Source organism: Oncorhynchus mykiss, chromosome 18, assembly GCF_013265735.2.
Source record: "Oncorhynchus mykiss isolate Arlee chromosome 18, USDA_OmykA_1.1, whole genome shotgun sequence".
Taxonomy (NCBI): Eukaryota; Metazoa; Chordata; class Actinopteri; order Salmoniformes; family Salmonidae; genus Oncorhynchus; species Oncorhynchus mykiss.
Window position 1 is genome coordinate 32,653,452 of NC_048582.1, and position 16,653 is coordinate 32,670,104.

At 41.6% G+C, this 16,653-nt stretch overlaps 1 long non-coding RNA gene across 1 annotated transcript in view; it reads left to right on the top strand.

Annotated features, from left to right (window-relative positions):
- The window catches only part of LOC118941135, an 85,604-nt gene extending 79,496 nt beyond the window's left edge, over positions 1-6,108 (top strand). The window contains exon 4 of the long non-coding RNA XR_005037433.1: positions 5,400-6,108. This is a non-coding gene — a long non-coding RNA (uncharacterized LOC118941135). The remainder of the gene's footprint in view (positions 1-5,399) is intronic.
- Positions 6,109-16,653: the final 10,545 nt, after the last annotated feature.

Here is a 16,653-nt window from a genome sequence, read left to right on the forward strand (position 1 = left end):
ATTTAGGGCTGGGCTATATGGCAAAAAAAATCAAACCTACATTTTTTCAAACTTATGTGCGATTCAAGATATACAGTATATCTACAGTTATCACAATGTTTTCTCTCCATGAGCTTTAATGTACAATTAACGGTCATATACACTGCAGTTCAAACAGTCAGCAATAATCAAATGAATTCAGGGCTTGTGAAGTTATACCTAGGCAAAATATAAGCCTTCCACAACCAAGTCCACTAATAATTGTCTTATTTTATCAAAACAGTTTGCAATAATCACTGAACTGGCTGAACAAGTTACTGAACAAGACTGTCTATGAAAATGCCCTTTTTTTTGTTACAAATTTAACCATAACCATGCATAATGCATATTCACTAATAATGACTAACCTCTTGTAGCCGGCATTATGCTATAGACAATTAACACATGTCTCATGAACGATCTCTCAAGCACAAGCCCATGTACTAGTGAGTAGCCAGCTAATCTTTGTATTTCAAGTTTAGCCAACTTGGATCTATTTGCCGGCTGACAAGGTAGAACAGTTGAATTGTTATGAACACACTATTCTGTCCGTCTCCTACGGTTTGAACAGCATGTCAGCCTGTCCACTTTGTTCAGATGTTAAAATCAAATGGCCTACCTTTTATTTCTCAGAATGAGAATGAGTTTCCAGTTCTTTATATCTTATGCTTATTGCACATTTATAAAAGACAGACAAGACAGCTAGTATAACAGTCTTTGGCTAAAATGCTGGTAATGGTACTTACTACCGAAATGCTGCGTGTGACAAAAGTGAGCATTCATTTTCCACAATCAATGTTCATTGATACTCTTGTTTTAGTAGTGTATGCTCTGCGTGCTATTTGAGTATTCGAGACATAAAAAGGGCATCATTAGAAAGGTGAACTTCTCTATTACTGTAAAATAATTTCTCAATGTGTTTTGGTGTCTGTTGGACAAGAACGTCAAATAGCAAGTTAATTAAAACCGCTTGTCAGAGCCCAGTCAACACTGTGAGTTCGGGCCTATTCCGTTTGAGACTCGGCGGACTAGGCTGGAAGGATTGATACAGCCATGCATGGTGAATTATTGCAATAGCTGTTACCAAATGTAGTCTATTAAAATAGATAAATAAATAACGACCATGACAGTCAATGGAAAAAATCCTGGCGCTCAAAATATCATGATTGTGGGTTCGATTCCCAGGGCCACGAACAGAAAATAAATGTATGCATATATACTGTCACTTTGGATAAAAGCTTCTGCTTAATGTCACATCATTTTTGACAGTAGCTATGGGTTGCCAGAAGAAAAGCCAGAAGAAAATAAAACCTATTTTCTTAACCAGGTAAGTTATGAATTGTGTCACCTACTGTGTAACTTTGCCATAGTGTTTCTATAGACAAAGTTTAAGTCAACAATGGGGTGGCAGGTAGCCTAGTGGTTAGAGTGTTGGGCCAGCAACCGAAAGGTTGCTAGATCGAATCCCTGAGCTGACAAGGTAAAAATCTGACGTTTTGCCCCTGAACAAGGCACTGTTCCTAGGCTGTCATTGTAAATAAGAATTTGTTCTTAACTGACTTGCTTAGTTAAATAAAAAAAACTATTTACTGTCTGTTTTACAAATCTGTGATTCAAATGTTCAACATAGCAAAACGCAGCATACATGTATCATCAATGCTTGCTTAAGTATCCTTAATAGGGAGCTAGCATTACCTCTAAAGGAACCAAAAAACACACGATCCAGCAGCGGTGGCCTCTGCTGTTTGAGCCGTCTGCCTTGCAGCTAGAGCCGGCCTCGGTGTCTGACTTTCTAGCGGTCGTTGTGAGAGTCAGTCAGTTGGTTAACAGTCGAAACCAGCAGTAGAAGATACAAAAAAGTTTTTAAAAAAAGGGAATTGTAGGTTTTGTGTTTGTAGTCATTTATTTTGTCGCAGTCGCTAAGTCGTTTGTGACATTGTGGCTAGCTTCATTTTGGACTGGTCATGTTTGTCAAAGTTTCTCATTAACGTCAGCTAACGTTAATGTTAGCTCGCTATCTTAGCTAACTGTTAGAGTAGAGGTAGCTAGCTTAGTCAATACGTTTAGGGTCTAGCCTATGTGATATTGAGGTAGTCTAGCTAAGACTAGGCAAGAAAGCACCCGGTTAACATAGCTAACGTAGCTAACAGTTAGCAAGCTAGCTATGTCCAGTGAGTCACAAAGGACTCGCGCAACCCCAACTGGTCTCGAGTGGAGATGGCAAAGAGCGCTCCAAGATTCATAGTGATGATAATAATGGTTTATTTAGCTTCATGTGTACTATGGCAGCTAAACGCTGAATTATAGTAACACACGTATACATAATACACTGTTCAAAAAATAAAGGGAACACTTAAACAACACAATGTAACTCCAAGTCAATCACACTTCTGTGAAATCAAACTGTCCACCTAGGAAGCAACACTGATTGACAATAAATGTCACATGCTGTTGTGCAAATGGAATAGACAACAGGTGGAAATTATAGGCAATTAGCAAGACACCCCCAATAAAGGAGTGGTTCTGCAGGTGGTGACCACAGACCACTTCTCAGTTCCTATGCTTCCTGGCTGATGTTTTGGTCACTTTTGAATGCTGGCGGTGCTTTCACTCTAGTGGTAGCATGAGACGGAGTCTACAACCCACACAAGTGTCTCAGGTTGTGCAGCTCATCCAGGATGGGACATCAATGCGAGCTGTGGCAAGAAGGTTTGCTGTGTCTGTCAGTGTAGTGTCCAGAACATGGAGGCGCTACCAGGAGACAGGCCAGTACATCAGGAGATGTGGAGGAGGCCGTAGGAGGGCAACAACCCAGCAGCAGGACCGCTACCTCCGCCTTTGTGCAAGGAGGAGCAGGAGGAGCACTGCCAGAGCCCTGCAAAATGACCTCCGGCAGGCCACAAATGTGCACGTGTCTGCTCAAACGGTCAGAAACAGACTCCATGAGGGTGGTATGAGGGCCCGACATCCACAGGTGGGGGTTGTGCTTACAGCCCAACACCGTGCAGGACGTTTGGCATTTGCCAGAGAACACCAAGATTGGCGCCCTATGCTCTTCACAGATGAAAGCAGGTTCACACTGAGCACATGTGACAGACGTGACAGAGTCTGGAGACGCCGTGGAGAACGTTCTGCTGCCTGCAACATCCTCCAGCATGACCAGTTTGTCGGTGGGTCAGTCATGGTGTGGGGTGGCATTTCTTTCCTCCTGTGCTCGCCAGAGGTAGCCTGACTGCCAATAGGTACCGAGATGAGATCCTCAGACCCCTTGTGAGACCATATGCTGGTGCGGTTGGCCCTGGGTTCCTCCTAATGCAAGACAATGCTAGACCTCATGTGGCTGGAGTGTGTCAGCAGTTCCTGCAAGAGGAAGGCATTGATGCTATGGACAGGCCCGCCCGTTCTCCAGACCTGAATCCAGTTGAGCACATCTGGGACATCATGTCTCGCTCCATCCACCAACGCCACATTGCACCACAGACTGTCCAGGAAAAGCATTAAAAAAAAGCATATATTCATTAATAATCCTACAATGTGATTTTCTGGATTTTTTTTTCTTCTCATTTTGTCTGTCATAGTTGCAGTGTACCTATGATGAAAATGACAGGCCTCTCTAATCTTTTTAAGTGGGAAAACTTGCACAATTGGTGGCTGACTAAATACTTTTTTGCCCCACTGTATATTTATTATATAGTCCCAGTGGCTATTTAACGTTAGCTACTTGAATAATTTGGATCTAGCTAACGTTAGCTAGATCCAAAACAATAAATAGTTTTGTGAAACTAGTCATGGTTGACCCTATACACCCTATACAGTTAATGGGTCAATCAGCTGCTTCTTTCATTAAGAAGCAAATCTATAAAAAAAAACTAAGTATAATCTTAAACATTCTATTGGTTGAATTATTAGTGTTCCCAACTGATCCCATTCCTCACTTGAACCCCATGTAAAGGGATGTGCTCGACAATAGTATTCTTGTTTGTCTTCCTGCCAGCAGACTCTTGTCTCTCCACCCTCAGCCTCTCTGACGGACTGTCTCCTCGTTCCACCTCCATGCATCAAATACTCTCGTCTCACAGCGAGAGACGAATGTGTGACAAAACAGTTATCACTCACAATAACATATTATTTGTTGAACAACAATTACAGTACATCCATTTTGGTTTACAATACATTTGAACTTTCCGCTAATAATAGAAGTATAATGTAAAACAACATTCTATAGGTTGAATGATGAGTATTTCCAGCGGACCCCATTCTTCACTTGAACCCCATGTAAAGTGATGTGCTCTACAACACATGACTTCTTGTTTGTCTCCCTACCAGCAGACTCTGTTTCTCCACCCTCAGCCTCTCTGATGGACTGTCTCCACCACCGTGCAACAAATACTCAAAATGTAAATCTGAAGGATGGCACCCTGAGCCTGAGATGGTGTGGCTGGACAGTAAAAGAGTAAATCTCAAATGTGAAAACTGTTCAAGGGTGTGTCGACTTTCACTAGTCACTGTATACCTATTGCTTCTCGAAGAAAATATTTTAATGCTTGTTGAGCTTAGGTCAACTGTTCTTCCCCATCAGAACCAAACATAGGATTAACTGAAAACAAACACTGTATAGCCTCAAAACTATAGTTTCTATATAACGGATGGCCAGTCCTTGCATCCATAGCTCCTATATGGTCAGTGCTATTTGGAATCCTAAACCATAACCCTAATCTTAAACCTTACCCTAACATTACACATAACCAAATCCCTTACCTAACCTTGACCATTTTATATGTCAACTTCAATGGGGTAGCGACATCCAAAGGATGCTGAATAGCATGGACCATATGTTTATCATCTGAGAGCTGTATCCATGAATACTGGGCAAGATAAGATAAACATTTTGCATGCCCAATTTTTCAGTTTTCGATTTGTTCAAAAAGTTTGAAATATCCAATAAATGTCGTTCCACTTCATGATTGTGTCCCACTTGTTGTTGATTCTTCACAAAAAAAAACAGTTTTATATCTTTATGTTTGAAGCCTGAAATGTGGCAAAAGGTCGCAAAGTTCAAGGGGGCCGAATACTTTCGCAAGGCACTGTACATGCATAAAATTAGACACGGATATTTGTATTGTAACCAAACTTGGTAAACTTGTTCCAAACCCTGTCAAGACTCCACATTCAGATTGACCACACGACGGGGCTACAACAGGCACATATTCATATCTCTTGATCTGTTTGACTCACTGTTGAAATGGAAAACTTCTGCAGTTGATGTGCTTCCCATTTGAGGTCTGGATTGTGATTCCTAAGATTTTTGTGTGGTGTCAAAATCCAACAAATTGTTCTAACTACACATAGTTCTTTTGCTATTTTTTTTCTGTTATTCAAAGGGGCTGTCAGGAGAAACAGTTTCACATCCAAGGCTACAGATGGAGAGACGGGAGAAGTTCGTCATAAGGTGGCTGCAGCTTGCACCAGACAGAGACGGACGCAGGAAGGAGAGGACCTAACACAGCAAGGAAAGGGCAGATAGACCCCGAGAGAAATAGATACATTGACATACACGCAGACATACATGGGATAAAGGGAGGAACACTGACTCTTTGTACATTATCTGGAAATAATGGACGACTTGGTACTGCCCGAGTTTATTAGTTCCAAGTAATGTACAGAGCAGAGGCGTTTATCCCGCTTATTCCACGGTTGCCAAAGAAAACAAGACCACATTTACTGGTAAAAATGTACATGTTTTCTTTGAGATTAGAATTTTGATAAGTAAATTCATGCTATTTCATCCTTCCAGTTGTGCTATCGGTTCAGTTGATAGAGAAGCGGACTTGTTGTTCATTCTATTAATTTGATTGCTATGCAGGCTGGCAATGTTCTTATCCCTTACTTGCTAGTTGGCCAACTATGGCTAACCCAGTCGCTTCAACTATGCACAGAATAACATCAAAGTAGCTGCATTTTGCGTTTTTTTTTAAGCTGTTTTCTAGTGACATTTATTTGGATATGTCCATGCTACTGTACATATGTAGTACTTGTTGAGGGATGACACGCACACAAAAGTAAATTTCATATATTTAAATAAAAAAGGTAAAATTAGAAAATGTCATGTCTTTTTTTATGCTTATGCTGTTCATAGTTCGGTTGATAGCTGCAATATTACTTCCTCAATTTAACATCATTATTATTTTTTGAGTGTGTGTGTGTGGCGGGGGTGGAGGGTTGAATCGAGTGGATCTGGGCCAATTCTGTCCCAAAAATGGCAGCTTTGGCTTAGTTCAGGCTGCCAGATCTGGGCCGAATTACTCTGGCCTAGTCTGCCGTCATTCATTTCGGACTCGGGCGAAATCCAGCTGCCAGACCCAGGCCAGCAGTTTTAGATCTGGCATGTCAGAATCAGGCCAGATGTGGGCCAGACATTTGTGCTACCTGGGAGATGAAGAAGTGATCTCTTATCTTTGTTGTTGTTAGTGAGAGGGGCTTGGTGTGTGTGTAAACCAGAGGAAGAGAAGAAGTAAGAAGTTTCACTCTCACTAAATTCCGTCCCAAATAAGCCCAATGCGTTGCTATGGGCTTGTTTTGGACCTAACTTGTCTCCTGCATTCCCTCCTTTGGGACAACGACTCCCATTGTTAGGGCGGAGTCGTGCATTTCCTCATTTTATACAGATCTCTGGTGTAAATGGAAAGGTGCACACAGCACAGGAGCGAAGGAGACGAGAAAACATGAGAACAAGTGGACAAACGTTCATAAACTCAAAAACGACTTAAAAACGGGATTCTTGCAATACAGGCATTTGGAATATCGTGCAAAAACATAAAATTGGAATTCATCGAATTAAATCGATATATTGCCCAGCCCTACTACAACTAGCTTTTTGCCTCTATTTTCATACTCAGGCTGTCAAAAAAAAATCCCACAAATTTTCCTGGGCTGAAAGACAGCATGTAGAAAAATGTTCTCCGTGTACAGTGTATTCTGACACAAACAATAAACAATAGAGATGGAAACTCAGAAGGGTTCAGACTTCAGAGTCAAAAGCCTTCATGTAATTTTTATGTGACACACACCAGGGTTTCCATTAGCCGGTAAATGCTGGCTTTGGCCGATTAAAAAAAAGAAAAAAGAAAAGCAGATAAGTAAAATTATTGCCGCTCAAATTGTAGAGAAAAATAAAAAAACATTGCAAAATAATGCGTTTTATTCATTGATGGAAATACCAGTCGATGTGCTCCATCTTCAAAGGCAAATATACTTCATAGACTAATAAATAAAATAAGCTTTCTCTCAATGATTAGTCAAATGTGTTTTATTTACATATCGAATTTGATTGTTCAACATCAGTTTTGGAATTTCTTCATTTTGTGGCCACCTAGAGTGTCCTCTTGCCACTGCTGTGGTGCTGAATCGCAATGGGAATGAGGAGTAGGGTGGGACAGCCCAGTCATTGCTAGAAGGGATCTAGCTTTTGTCAAATTAATGTCAAATATAGATTTTTATTTATTTTAGCTAACCCTAACTCTTTTCCTAACCTAAACCTAATTTTCAACACCCTCTTTTATACTGCCTCTCAGGCTGGGAGAGGGGGGAGCTGGGTGATATCAGAGTAAAATTGATTACTCACAGAGCACACACCTGCCAGAGCCACAGGTTGTGTGTGTGTGTATCATTTACATTAAATGTTTGTCACTTACAGGAGCAATCAGGGTTAAGTGCCTTGCTCAAGGGTTACTGGCCCAACGCTCTTAACCGATAGGCTACCTGCCGCCCGCTGTGTGTGTGTGTGTGTGAGTGTGTGAGAGAGAGAGAGAGAAATAAAGAGTGTGCATGTGTGTGTGTGTCAGGGTTTCCGCCAGGAAAATTTGGCACCGGATTAACCTGCTAAATTAATTCTCTAAACCTGCTGTGTAAATTCTCCTAACCTGCTTTACAAAAACTGGATCCCTTCAAGCCATGACCGGCCAGCCCTGGTGTTTGTAGACAGCCATGTTTTGTTATTTATTAGTTAAAATATTCATTCCTAGGCTAAATTAAATTAGAGGCCTAGATTGTATTTGAAATCAGCTGTTTTGTTATTTATTCATTAAAATGTGCATACAAATAGCCTTTAGGACAGGTCGTTCGCAAATAATTTTATACAAAATCTATATTTTGAAGTAGGCGACTTGTTCTTATAGGCTAATTATTGTTATTATTATGTTTCATGATAATCATTTGTGATTTATAGCAAGGATGAAGACGCAACAGGCAATGCTTTGCTTATCAAATAAAACCTGTCATGTTGGTATAAGAACATCATTCTACTTTATTTGTTTACAACTTTACAAGCTAATTTCTATTCTGTTAAAATGAATGACAATAATCTAAATGTGATTTTGAGCACCGTGGGTAAACATCCTAATGGGTTACAAAGCCAATGCATATGGATGTCCAGTATATTTCTCAAATGTCCAGTAAATTAAAAATCTGTCCGGTCACGTTGTCCGGTGCCAAATTTTCCTGGCGGAAACCCTGACACACACACACACACACTCTTTATTTATCTTTCTCTCTAATACACACACAGCAGGTGGCAGGTAGCCTATCGGTTAAGAGCGTTGGGCCAGTAACCCTTGAGCAAGGCACTTAACCCTAATTGCTCCAGTAAGTGACAAAAATTTCATGTAAATTATATATATATACACACACACACACACACACAACCTGTGGCTTTGTCAGGTGTGTGCTCTGTGAGTAATCAATTTGACTCTGGCATCGCCCTGCTCCCTCCTCTCCCAGCCTGAGAGGCAGTATAAAAGAGGGTGTGGAATGTGTGGAAACTGTGAAACTCAGCCAGTCAGGCCGCAGTCGGCTGCTACCGCTGATCAGCCAAGAGAGACATGCAGCATTGAGGGACGACGATCCATTGAATTAATGGGAATATCTGTGCTGTGCAATGAAAATTACTGCACCGTAGAACCTATATCTACTGTACCAAACATAAAAAAGCCATCACACATGATGGTTTCATTGGACCCCATTACCTTGATGAACACATAGTCTGAGCATTTTTGATTAGAGATTTTTTTTTAAATCTTTGGGCAGTGTAATATAGTAAATTGTTCAATTTCTTGCCCTGCGTTTGAACTACGTAGTCTTGGGCGTTGGCCTCATCTCTGATTTATAAGCAGTTTGGGCATTTTCAGAACGTTCCGGAACGCTTCGTTGTGCACCAAATCATCAGCCCCATGAGAAATGATGTTAGGAGGAGTGCAGCCGAAGCTCACACTCTGACACCGTGGTCGATTTGTTGTGCACCATTTGATTTCAGAGGCAGATTACAGAGCACAAGCACCACTGTGCCCAAAATACAGTGCAAAGGCTAGATGCCTTCAAATGATGAGCGATTGTTATGACCCATAGCCATCATCCTCAGTGCACACAAACCACTGGACTGCTGATAGCAAATCAGGAAGGTCTTGAGAACCATGAATGCTCAGTGGACACGTCACTTCATACGCTGCATGACAGGTTCAAAACAAAGTTCAACATACAGTACTTTAGGTTCCCATGTAATGGTTTGGCTTGTATCTATCTCTCCGTCTAGTTTCTCCTCTGATTGTGACCTAAAATGCATTTGTCTGTTTATTTTCGCCGCATAACGATAACTCTCCTTTGTTTTCCGCATCTTTTCTAGTTCCTGAGTGCTTGCCTCTAGCAGCAGGGCCATACCTTTTGAGGGGCATGTGCTCAACCCCCCCCCGTGAGAAAATATTGCTTTACTATATGATTGATAATGTTGTTTGCAAGCAGACTCATTAGGCTACATAGGCTCATATGCTACAGTTAACAAAATGGCTAGCCAGCTAGAGGTGACTAGATTTTTTTAATACAGATTGTGATTAAGCATCAATGCTCTTAAATAATAACTTCATAATCTAATAACCATACATCTTCTAACTTCATTGTACGATTTTATTATGTCATGTCAAAGTAATTTCACATTTCATAATAACTATATTGTCATGTAGCACAGCTCTATTACAGTCATTGCTGTTTGCCTAACTCAGTCCTCCTCTTGTGATGCTAGAAGACCTCCTCCTTTGCTATCTGTTGTGAAAGCCAGGATAGAAGGGCAGTTTCATACGCACTTAACTGTATGCCTTTGCCATGACTTTGGATGCATATTCAGTGATATCATCATGAACCAACAAATATTCACCACAATATTAAAGTTATTTTGGCTAAGTCAAAAATGATGGTGAAGAATACATCATATGGATGGTTTGATGACAAATTATGAATGGGCAAATGGATTACAAATGTCAGTAGCCAGCTACATTCATTATCTTATGTCAATTTAATGACGACTTGCAGCAAGTGGGTTCAGAACAACCACAAAAAAGGTACAAAAAAAACATTTTTGGCGGGAGGAATTATACCACCACCCAAAAGGGCACATTGGAGACCGGAAGGGCATGTGCCTGGTTTTCGGAGTTTAGTATTGGAAAAAACCATGTATTTTGTTTTGGAGGAATTCAGAACAAGCTTCAAATAGTACAGATTCTGTTGAATAATGTAATAATAATAATAGTAATAATAGCTATTTAAGCTTTTTCAAAGGTCAAAATCAATCTGCTGCCACTTGAATAGAGAACAGTGTCAAATACAAAAATATACATCAGCTTTCTCAATCTGTCTCCCAATGTTGTTGATCTAAATAATAAACAACAGTGGACCTAAAATGGACCCTTGAGGCACACCTGAGTGCAGCTTTATGATGTCAGACAACCATCGGCCTTAATTGCCTTAACACATGGAGTTCAATTTGACAGGTAGTTCACAAACCACTCTAGGGCATTACCAGTAATCTCAACACAGTTTCAAATCACTTTGACAAATCTATGAACACAACGTTTTAACCAGAGCATAGTGAATATCATCCAAAACCTTCAATGTTGCTGTAACAGTGCTGTGGCTTCACCTGAAATCTGATTGCATTCCACTCAAAATATTGTACATTGTTGTGAGGTCTCTTGACATTTGCTTCTCATTTATCCATTTCCTGTGACTTCTACTTCTCTGACTGTTCCGATCCACTCAGTGTGCTTTCATCTGAAGCATGCGAGTTTGTCCTCGTTTATCTGTAGTTTGCCGTGCATGTGGCAAGAGGGGACTTAAATCAAAGCTCTTAGATGACAAATGCTGAAGAATGTGTCAACACATTAGATGTGGTAAATATCAATTTTACGCTCGAACTTCATTGGGCTTTTAAGTGTCTCCTCAGAATTAGCCAGATCAGATCAATTGATAGTCTCTCTCCGTCAAAGCAAACAAACCCATCCATAGCTTTTGACATGAAATATAAATTCCTCACATATCCCTGGTGCTCTTACAGGTCACATACAATGTACCGTTCATGAAATACAGCAGAGACTCTGTGGTATGAAAAAGGTAAGGACACAATTCCCACAGCTGTTGGACAGAAAAACAAATGTAAAGAAATGAAGGATATCTGGAGTGCATAAAACTCTGATATGCTCCCACTGTGATCTATGAAGACACACCAAAATGCAACGTTTCGTTCCCCATTGAGATCATGGTCAGGTCAAGTCAACACCCTCAGGTGGTGCTTTGATGATGATGGCGATACCACTGCAGTCTCTCTCCAGTGACTGCTTCCCAAATGACACTCAATTCCCTACATAATGCATTACCATGGCCCAAAGGCACTATGTAGAGAATAGGGTGCCATTTGGGAATCAGACAGTATTTTCAGATTCTACACTATTGTCAATGTGTTCATGACTGTGCATGTATGGCTTGTTCTGCTCCACTAGGGTGAAGAGAGGCTGTCGAAAATATACTGGCCAAAACAAGATCACTCTGTTCCCATCCCTTGGCAACCCCCACTCCCTGTCTCTCACGGAACGGGGGAACGAGAGAGGGTGAGATGGAGAGAAAATGGGGGAGTAAGAGAGAGAGAGAGAGAGAGGTGGGGAGGAAGAGAGAGGTGGATAGAACAGTGTGTTCTGTGAATGTGCTGCTCCCTGCCTTACCAGAATTAGATAAGCGGAGAATTGAATGTAGAGATTTTCAATCACAATGGACAAGCAGTCCAGTGACTGAATGTAATGGGTGTCACGTTCTGACCTTAGTTCTTTTGTTATGTCTTTGTTTTAGTATGGTCAGGGCGTGAGTTGAGTGGGTTGTCTATGTTCCTTTTTCTATGATTTGCGATTTCTGTGTTTGGCCTGGTAAGGTTCTCAATCAGAGGCAGCTGTCATTCGTTGTCCCTGATTGAGAACCATACTTAGGTAGCCTGGTTTCACTTTTGAGTGGTGGGTGATTGTTTCCTGTGTCTGTACCATACGGGACTGTTTCGATTTTCGTTTGTTCATTCACGTTGTTATTTTGTATTTTTGTAGTGTTCAGTTTTATATATTAAACGCTGCACATTGGTCCGACATCTCTTACTCCTCGTCAGAAGAAGAGGACAATCGTTACAATGGGGGCAATCAAGAGCATGTTTAAGTGGCTTGCTCCGCTATAGTGATAAATTATTTACATAATAGGTGCATTTGTTAAAGGTTCAATCCTGTGTAACATTTCTAAGCTATCAAGATCCATGGTAAATCTAGTGCAGGACTAAATGAGCTGTCCCTGACATAGTGAGTGAACCCATAGAGTGAACCCTACAGTACAAACAAAGATGTTTAAAAAAAAAGAAGATGTTTAATGGTCAGCTGTGTCTTTCAACAAGCTACAAAAGCTTTTGAAGGTACTCAAATCAAATCGTATTTGTCACGTACCGAACATAACTGGTGTAGACTTTACTGTGAAATGCTTCCTTACGAGCCCCTCCCAACAATGCAGAGTTTAAAGATGAATATAAAATAGTAACACGAGAAAATGTAATGATGTTTCCCAGGACCGGTGGTTAGTAAACCGGTGACGTCGAACCCTGGAGGGGAGGAGCAGGGGTAGACATGACAACTCTCCATACTTTCAAGCATAGTGGTGGCTGCATCATGTTATGGGTATGCTTGTGATCGTTAATGACTGGGGAGTTTTTCAGGATAGGCAAAATCCTAGAGGAAAACCTGTTTGAGTCTGCTTTCCACCAGACACTGGGAGATTCATTTACCTTTCAGCAGGACAATAACCTAAAACACCAAATGCCAAATGTGACTCACCACCTGGATTTGGTCTTATGTAGCGAAATGTTTAATTGTGTTTTTTACATGATTTAAAAGTAGAGAATTTGAGGAACAATGGGAAAGTTGATCAGCTTTAAACTCACTTTTGAGAAGATCGGCTTTGAATGTTTTGCTATTTAGTGAAGAGCTCTTTGTCTAAACCCATTCAGCATAGTTCACACCCTCACCCTAAGCTTTTTCCCCACCCATCTCAATTCGCTCTCAAAGTGCACTCTTGACACTCTGGCCAATGATTTGTTTACTTTGAATAACATGAAAACAGCCTAACCAGCTCCGCTGGCAACAATTTCATTCTGCTTTTTTTGCAGACGTTTACTGACACCAGCCATATTCAACGGGTGTTGTACACACGTCACGTAGCGTTAGCTAACAAGCCAGCCAGCCAACGTTAGCTAGTTAAACAACAATGAACAGTGCCAACAATGCCACAGTACTGGGAGTTAACCAACCATGTTCAATGTTAGCTAGCTAAAATTAGGTTCTAACTAGAACAGCACACAGCTCTGGGAAACAATAACATCAGCTAGGGAGCCAGCCAGCTAACTTTAGCTAGCTAGCTAACAGTACACTTTAGCTTAAGACATCTAGCTTGCTAGCTAGGTAAACAATGTACCTAGCTAGGTAAACAAATTGTAAGTTCACACACGTCACATAACTTTAGCTAACGAGCCAGCCAGCTAACATTAGCTAGTTGAACAACAATGAACCGTGCCAACAACGCCACAGTGCTGGGAGTTAACTAAGCATGTTCAATGTTAGCTAGCTAACATTAGGCTCTAACTAGAACAGCAAACGGCTCTGGGAATTACTGTAAAGTTAACCCAATCAGATATCAGACCTACATGATGTAACCGCTGCTTTTCAGAGGTGTGACGAAGGGGGTTGGTGAGACCAACACAGAGAATGTTGAATACCTAGACAACACATTGCAAATTATTGCATACAGTTGATAAGAAGAGTCACTTCTGGGTCTGGGCTGCCCTACAAAGGTGCTTCTACAAAGTGTTGACTCACGGGTGTGAATAATTATGTAAATGAGATACAGTATTTCTGTAGTTCTCTTTCAATAAATGTGCAAACATTTCTAAAAACATATTTTCCCTTTGTCATTATGGAATACTGTGTGTAGATGGATGAGAAAAAAAAATATTTAATCCATTTTGAATTCACTTTCTATATACAGTGCCTTCGGAAAGTATTCAGACCCCTTGACTTTTTCCACATTTTGTTACGTTACAGCCTTATTATAAAATTTATTCAATTGTTTTTTCCCCTTCATCAAGCTACACACAATACCCCATAATGACAAAGCAAAAATATTTTTTTTGAAATTTGTGCACATTTATTACAAAAAAATATATTTATATATATCAAATGTACATAAGTATTCAGACCCTTTATTCAGTACTTTGTTGAAGCACCTTTGGCAGCGATTACTGCATTGAGTCTTCTTGACTCTACAAGCTAGGGAAACCTGTATTTGGGGAGTTTCTTTCATTCTTCTGTGCAGATCCTCTCAAGCTCTGTCATGTTGGATTGGGAGCGTTGCTGCTCAGCTATTTTCAGGTCTCTCCAGAGATGTTTGATCGGGTTCAAATCCGGGCTCTGGCAGGGCCACTCAAGGACATTCAGGGACTTGTCCCAAAGCCACTCCTGCATTGTCTTGGCTGTGTGCTTAGGGTCATGGTCCTGTTGGAAGGTGAACCTTTGCCCCAGTCTGAGGTCCTGAGCGCTCTGGAGCATATTTTCATCAAGGATCTCTCTGTACTTTGCTCCGTTCATCTTTTCCTCGATCCTGACTCGTGTCTCAGTCCCTGCCGCTGAAAAACATCCCCACAGAATGCTGGCACCACCACGCTTCACCGTTGGGATGATGCCATGTTTCCTCCAGATGTGAAGCTTGGAATTTAGTCCAAAGAGTTCAATCTTGGTTTCATCAGACCAGAGAATCTTGCTTCTCATGGTCTGAGAGTCTTTAAGGTGCCTTTTCGCAAACTCCAAGTGGGCTGTCCTGTGCCTTTTACTGGGGAGTGGCTTTCATCCGGCCACTCTACTATAAAGGCCTGAGTGGTGGAGTGCTGCAGAGATGGTTGTCCTTCTGGATGGTTCTCCCATCTCCACAGAGAAACTCTAGAGCTCTGTCAGAGTGACCACCAGGTTCTTGGTCACCTCCCTGACCAAGACCCTTCTCCCCCAATTGCTCAGTATGGCCGTGCAGCCAGCTCTAGGACGTCTTCCATTTAAGAATGATGGAAGCTACTGTGTTCTTGGAGATCTTCAATGCTGCTGAATGCTGAATTATTTTGATACCCATCTCCAGATCTGTGCCTCTGCACAATCCTGTCTCGGAGCTCTACGGACAATTCCTTCGACCTCATGGCTTGGTTTTTGCTCTGATATGCACTGTCAGCTGTGGGACCTTATATAGACAGGTGTGTGCATTTCCAAATCATGTACAATAGGCTGACTCATCGCCATCAGTTATCAGGCCAACCACTGTCGTGTTGTCGGAAAACTTGATGATGGTGTTGGAATTTTGCATGGTCACGCAGTCATGGGTTGAACAGGGACTACAGGAGGGGACTAAGCACACACCCCTGAAGGGCCCATCGTGTTGAGGGTCAGCGAGATGGTGTTGTTGCCAACCCTCACCACCTGGGGCCGGCACATCAGGAAGTCAAGGATCCAGCTGCAGAGGGAGGGGTTCAGTTCCAGGGTCCCTAGCTTGGTGAAGAGTTTGGAGTGGACTATGTTGTTGAACTCTGAGCTGTAGTCTATGAACAGCATTCTCACATAGTTATTTCTCTTCTTGTCCAGTTGGGAGAGGGATGTGAGAAGTGCAAATGAGATTGTGTCATTTGTGGATCTGTTGGGGCAGTATGTGAATCGGAGTGGGTCTAGGGTGTCTGGGATGATGGTGTTGATATGTGTCTTGACATACAGCCTTTCAAACCACTTCATTATTATAGATGTGAGTGCTACAGGTCGAGAGTCATTTAGGCAGATTACCTTGGAGCTCTTGGGAATAAGGACAATGGTGGTCACATTGAAACATTTTGGGATAACAGACTGGGACATGGATAGATTCCAAATGTCGGTGAAGACAATTGCCAGCTGGTCTGCGCATGCAGGTGATTGGAGTCATGATCAGATTTGCCGAAGGGAGGACTTGTATCTGCGGGTAGAATAAAAGTGGTCTATAGTTGTAGCTCCCCCAGTGGCGCAGGAGTGTTGGTAGAAGTGTTTAAGTCTCCCCGCGTTAAATTCGCCGCCCACCAGAAACACTGCCTCTGGGTGAGCGGTTTCTTGTTTGTTTATGGCCCCATACAGTTTGTTGAGTGCCAGAGTGGTGTTGGCTTGGGGTGGGATGTAGACAGCTGTGATAAATACGGATGAGAATTCTCTTGGTAGATTAAAGGGTCTGCAGCTTACTATGTCA